The sequence below is a fragment of the Babylonia areolata genome, chromosome 27, assembly GCF_041734735.1.
Source record: "Babylonia areolata isolate BAREFJ2019XMU chromosome 27, ASM4173473v1, whole genome shotgun sequence".
Classification (NCBI taxonomy): Eukaryota; Metazoa; Mollusca; class Gastropoda; order Neogastropoda; family Buccinidae; genus Babylonia; species Babylonia areolata.
Window position 1 is genome coordinate 31,749,725 of NC_134902.1, and position 7,500 is coordinate 31,757,224.

The 7,500-nt window shown below is 38.8% G+C and overlaps 1 long non-coding RNA gene across 1 annotated transcript in view; it reads right to left on the reverse strand.

The window, feature by feature from the left end:
- Positions 1 to 7,500, reverse strand: part of LOC143301306 (uncharacterized) — an 18,836-nt gene that overhangs the window by 10,236 nt on the left and 1,100 nt on the right. The gene's annotated exons all lie outside the window — the stretch shown is intronic.

Genomic DNA, 7,500 nt, shown 5'->3' on the forward strand with positions numbered 1-7,500 from the left:
ACATTAAAGACAGTATTCCATGCTTGTGTTCAGTGAGCTAAAAAAAAAAAAAAGAAAAAAAAAAAAAAAAAAAAAGAACACACACACACACACACACAAAAACCCATGGACACACCTAGCTGGGAACCATACACCCTCAGGTAAAAAAACAGAACGTAACTGCCTATACAGCCAGGTAGGAAATGTCAAGCAAAGGCCACTGCACTGCGGAACGAGCGAAGGAACGTGTGAATAACACGATCGCTGGAAAAGTTCAGATAACGTTTGCGGCTCATGGCAGTTTTCTGTCTGAAACGTTACACCCTCAGCCTCGTGAAAACTGCACCTGTATTTGTCACGCCTTTTTTGTTGTTGAAAATCGCACCTTTATTTTGTTAACAGCTTTGTTTATCACACCTTTATAAATAACACCTTTATCTACCACACCTTTATCGATCACATCGTTATCTATCTCACATTTATTCATCACACCTTTTATCTACCACACCTTTATCGATCACATCGTTATCTATCTCACATTTATTCATCACACCTTTTATCTATCACACCTTTATCGATCACATCGTTATCTATCTCACATTTATCCATCACACCTTTATCTATCACATCGTTATCTATCTCACATTTATTCATCACACCTTTTATCTATCACACCTTTATCTATCACATCGTTATCTATCTCACATTTATTCAGCACACCTTTTATCTATCACACCTTTATCTATCACATCGTTATCTATCTCACATTTATTCATCACAACTTTTATCTATCACACCTTTATCTATCACATCGTTATCTATCTCACATTTATTCAGCACACCTTTTATCTATCACACCTTTATCTATCACATCGTTATCTATCTCACATTTATTCAGCACACCTTTATCTATCACATCGTTATTTATCTCACATTTATTCATCACACCTTTTATCTATCACACCTTTATCTATCTCACATTTATTCATTACAACTTTTATCTATCACACCTTTATCTATCACATCGTTATCTATCTCACATTTATTCAGCACACCTTTATCTATCACACCTTTATCTATCACATCGTTATCTATCTCACATTTATTCAGCACACCTTTTATCTATCACACCTTTATCTATCACATCGTTATCTATCTCACATTTATTCAGCACACCTTTATCTATCACATCGTTATTTATCTCACATTTATTCATCACACCTTTTATCTATCACACCTTTATCTATCTCACATTTATTCATCACAACTTTTATCTATCACACCTTTATCTGTCATATCGTTATCTATCTCACATTTATTCATCACACCTTTTATCTATCACACCTTTATCTATCTCACATTTATTCATCACACCTTTATCTATCACACCTTTATCTGTCATATCGTTATCTATCTCACATTTATTCATCACAACTTTTATCTGTCACGCTTTTATCTGTCGCACCTTCATTCATCACACCGTTATTTAGCGCATCTTTACCTGCCACACCTTTATTCATCACACCGTTATTTAGCGCATCTTTACCTGCCACACCTTTATTCATCACACCGTTATTTAGCGCATCTTTACCTGCCACACCTTTATTCATCACACCGTTATTTAGCGCATCTTTACCTGTCACACCTTTATTCATTACACCGTTATTTAGCGCATCTTTACCTGCCACACCTTTATTCATCACACCGTTATTTAGCGCATCTTTACCTGCCACACCTTTATTCATCACACCGTTATTTAGCGCATCTTTACCTGCCACACCTTTATTCATTACACCGTTATTTAGCGCATCTTTACCTGTCACACCTTTATTCATTACACCGTTATTTAGCGCATCTTTACCTGCCACACCTTCATTCATCACACCGTTATTTAGCGCATCTTTACCTGTCACACCTTTATTCATTACACCGTTATTTAGCGCATCTTTACCTGCCACACCTTCATTCATCACACCGTTATTTAGCGCATCTTTACCTGCCACACCTTTATTCATCACACCGTTATTTAGCGCATCTTTACCTGCCACACCTTTATTTATCACACCGTTATTTAGCGCATCTTTACCTGCCACACCTTCATTCATCACACCGTTATTTAGCGCATCTTTACCTGTCACACCTTTATTCATTACACCGTTATTTAGCGCATCTTTACCTGCCACACCTTTATTCATCACACCGTTATTTAGCGCATCTTTACCTGCCACACCTTTATTCATCACACCGTTATTTAGCGCATCTTTACCTGCCACACCTTTATTCATCACACCGTTATTTAGCGCATCTTTACCTGCCACACCTTTATTCATCACACCGTTATTTAGCGCATCTTTACCTGTCACACCTTTATTCATTACACCGTTATTTAGCGCATCTTTACCTGCCACACCTTCATTCATCACACCGTTATTTAGCGCATCTTTACCTGCCACACCTTTATTCATCACACCGTTATTTAGCGCATCTTTACCTGTCACACCTTTATTCATCACACCGTTATTTAGCGCATCTTTACCTGCCACACCTTTATTCATTACACCGTTATTTAGCGCATCTTTACCTGCCACACCTTTATTCATCACACCGTTATTTAGCGCATCTTTACCTGCCACACCTTTATTCATCACACCGTTATTTAGCGCATCTTTACCTGCCACACCTTTATTCATCACACCGTTATTTAGCGCATCTTTACCTGCCACACCTTTATTCATCACACCGTTATTTAGCGCATCTTTACCTGTCACACCTTTATTCATCACACCGTTATTTAGCGCATCTTTATCTATCACACCTTCATCTCTGTCACACGTTTGTTCATCACACCTTTTAAAAAGAAATCTGTCACAACTTTATATATCACACGTTTATTTTTCACACGTTTACTTACATCAAGGCCTGATCAGCGCGTTGGGTTTATGCGAAGATCGGGCATCTGCTCCCTTCTTATATATATATATATATATATCAGCTTATATCACAGATTGACATAAGTTTACATTTGGGCCAACAGCAAAGTGAGAGCTGTATTATCAATGGTTTCTCCAGTCAATGGGAAATCATTTACAGCTTAGTCTTTTGTGAAGGACTATGACTCTCAAACTAGGAGGCAAAATTGCAGTGGCTCTTAGTGCTGCAACCTTGTGGGCTGGTTGGCCTTTGGGAACCATCCCAACGCCGACTGTCCTAAAACCCTCTTGGCCGAGAGAGTTGGGATGTAACTTGGGCAAGACACTCTCCACTATAATCAAATTCTAGCCCAAATAGTCGGAACAGCAGTTGCCTCCTCTGATGTTCTGATGGTCATAGTCGGACACGACTATCATATCATATATATATATATGTATATGTATATATATATATATATCTTATATATATTTGTATTGATATATATATATACAACAATAGAAAAAAGGAAAACAACAAAACAGCATATATATATATATATATATATATATATATATATATATATATATATATATATATATATGCATAATATCTTATTTATCATTTAATTCCACAGCAGAATTATGTATCAGTCTGCATGTTTTGATACCTTATTGAAACTGTACATCACCGAAAATTACACAACACCACACTGACTGTTTCATCAGTGCGTACTGAAAAGACCGTCTTGTGTATTTGAACCGCCGCTTTGTAAATAGCAAGAAACGGTTCTGTCACTGGAAAGCAAACTCCGAGACAGTTAGCTGGGCGACAGTGTCGACAAACGTGCATATTACGCCGACTGCACGGTGATTATAAACGAGAGTTTTTGGTTTCCATCTCGTGATTTAAAGCGGTAGAAGTGGAAGGGTTATAGCCTGATCGGTAATGTTCAACTTTAGAATACTAAACTCAGGGGGGCTGTTTAGACGAAAAACAAAGGGTGTCTTAGGCTCACCTCGATGCGCTAAGTTGAATGGAACCCTCAGCTAAGCTGTACGACCACTACTTTCCCATGAAACTGCGACAATTTTATACACAGTAAGGTAGTCTTCAACTTTAGAATAAAACACAGAGATTGATGACGCTACCACCCGCGTGATCAGCAGTCAAAATGGCTTGCAGGGGGTTGCTCTGGCTGTGATCGGCTGAGCTTACTGTGTATAAAACTGTCGCAGTTTCATGGGAAAGTAGTGGTCGTACAGCTTAGCTGAGGGTTCCATTCAACTTAGCGCATCGAGGTGAGCCTAAGACACCCTTTGTTTTTCGTCTAAACAGCCCCCCTGAGTTTAGTATTCTAAAGTTGAACATTACCAGCCTGATCTTATATTGTTGTATTCCACAACGTCAGAGATTATGAAGTGCATTACGGGTGGTTTTTTTTTTTTTTTTTTTTTTTTTTTTTGTCATCTGAAGTATATACACAGCGGCACAAGAAAACACAGGACACACTGAACGTAACGTGCCGTTCTGAATCCACCCCTTTCTCCTGAACACCCGGGAGTTGTGTGTCCTGGATACAACCAGGGTATGAACCCGTTACAAAGGTGAACGCTAAATCAATGAGCTGCTGACAAAGTACACTTTGTTTCCTCGGCTGGATATATCGAAAGCTATTTTGGTCTGCTTCCTTGCTCTGTGTGTGCCAATCCGAGTCGATTTGTGTTTCTGCGGAAATGTTGAAGGAAAAGTTTTCTGTTACGTAATGGAACTGTTGATGTTAGGAGGAAAGTGTGGGAGAAGCCTGAACATTGGAAAAAAAAACCACACCAATGTGTGTGTGTGTGTGTGTGTGCGCGCGCGCGTGTGCGCGCTCGCACGCGGTGCAGATCGAGTGTGCGCGCGCGTGTATGTGGGCGGTTTATATACCTGTGCTGGAAAGAAAGAGAATGATCGAATGAATATCAGAGAGAGTGCAACATCATCAAGAAAACTTTACCATTGTTAGTTTTGAATTTCAGTACACACATGGGGGCAACCGCTGGTGCTTTTGTTAACCATAATGTTTGGCGACTTTACAGAAACGGCGAGAAATATTAACTAAATTATGGATATTTGCAACCAGACAGCATACGGCATCTAAACCCATGTTTCAGAAGCGGTCAGAAGGATACCTTACACTTTGGGATCAAACAGTTTCATACTCAAACAAAAACGAACGGAATAATGTCATACCTATGCAGTGTAAGACCATTTTCGCCCGTGGAGCCAGATCATTAGAACTATCCGTGAAATTTAGCATTCTAGTAAAATACAGATCAAATATATATCTGTATTGGTAGTATGATAAGACCAAAATTTAATATATTATGCATTGGCAGTAAAGCGCAGACCCAAATATCTATATGTATTATCAGCTTGTATTGCAGATTCAATAAATAACTGTTTTCACGAACTGACAAATATACACCTTTACGAAGAAACAAATACATTACTTCTCATGTATTCGTTCCGTTTCAACTTTTTATGAGAGTTGATCTTGTTAATCTATTGCTGTTATAGACCTGGGCATGTTGTCACCAGCGAAAAGAAGTATAAACTGTTCAACAAAAGCAGGGCCTAGGTGTAAGCATTACTTCCTGTTTTCCTCTGTCAATGGTACCAACATTAATTCATTTACAGACAATGTTAACAAGAAGGGGCTGAAAACATCACCCTGCTTAACACCACGTAATCTGTTAACACGCAGTCAGCGACGCACCGTACCCAGTACGTGCCTTGACATTGCCTTACATGGTTCACAGGAGGACAACTCATGCATTCCATCGAATATCAACACTAGCCATAGCAATTTCCCAGAAACTGAGTCGAAGGCTTTTTCAAAATCGACAATGGCAATAAAAATGTTTACAATTAAGGTATAACTGCTTTCCAAAAAATAGCAAGAAGAGTAAAAAATATGGTCAATGTATTACATTCGTTTCTAAACCATGCTTGATTTTCATCGATGATTATTTACATTCATATTAATCAGTAATTGTAACACGGAGTCTTTGATAAAACTGTGAATTTCTCTCTTACATGTGACAGTGAAACGCCCCTGTAACGCTCCTTATCTTATGTAGTAGCTGGATGATAGATTTCGACCAATTTGAGATAGCTAGCTAGCTAGATAAATAGATAGATAGATAGATAGAGAGAGAGAGAGAGAGAGAGAGAGAGAGAGAGAGAGAGAGATTGGATGCAAGGCAAGGCAAAGGCAAAAAGTTTAGTTCATGTAGCCCTTGCTCTCTATTTGAGAGCATTGAAACGATATGATACACTGACTTCTTTTATGCATACCATACAATCAAAATGAGTGATTTCAAAAGAACTCTCACACACACACACACACACACACACACACACACACACAATGCAGCCATTTCTCCCTTCCTCTCTTAACCCCTCGCGGTGCGTACATGCAAAATGAAACACACGCACGTGCAGCCCTAAATATACACACAAATGAAATGAAACACACGCACGTGCAGCCCTAAATATACACACACGTGACGCACATCACACACTCAGCTCCACATCAATGTCGCCACATAACTTCCGGTTCTTAGAGTACGAAACACAGACAAACGTTGATGTTTTCTATTGGACCAACTCTTCTTCTTCTTCTTCTTCGTTCGTGGACTGCAACTCCCACGTTCACTCGTATGTAAACGAGTGGGCTTTTACGTGAATGATAGTTTTTACCCCGCCATTTAGGCAGCCATACTCCGTTTTCGGGGGTGGGCCTAATTTGACTTTGCTGCGTGTGTTTTATGTTGTATGCTGTCTTTTACTGTTCAGCTCGTAATCTGTAGATCTATGAGTCACAGATTTCACCACCAAAGGACGATTCAAAACCGCACCTAAACAGTATACAAGAGATCGGCAATAAAAACAGCAACAGACTACAGAGTCTTTGTAACTTACAAATAGAGAAAATCTATTCATAACAAACAAACAAAAAGAATGAAAGAAAGAAAGAAAGAAAAGAAAGAAAGAAAAAAAAAGCCGGGAAAAAATGTTGGTCGTGATGGTTTGAAATGTAGACACTTCTCATCAAAGCAAGTGTAAGCTATCTTACGACCGACATTATTCATTTATTTATTTGTTTATTCATTTGGTTGTTAATTCATTTATTCTTTCTTTTTTCTTTTTTTTTTTCTAACTGACTTTTTCTCCATTCATATACAAGAGATCCTTTCGTCTTTGTCAAAAGCACACACGGTGAAATTTCGATTACCTCAATAGGTATACCAGGGAGCGGGATTTTTGTTTAATGTGCCGTCGCACATTCTGGTGATAATAGACATTTTGTGAAAGCATTAATTTTCCACATTTTGTAATCAGAATGTTATCCTTTAACTCAGTACAGCCAGTCCTCTCTTCTCCTCTACACAGACCCCTCGGATGTCCAGTGGGTGTCTGAATGACCCAACCTTTAGCTTCCGTCGTCAGAATTGTGGTATTCTTTGTCAACATTCACCTCTTCAGTATAAGAGCCTTCCGCTTGCAATATTTTGATGATGGTAATTGGGGTGAAACGCTGTTAACGTCGTCTCTTTCGCCGTTCGT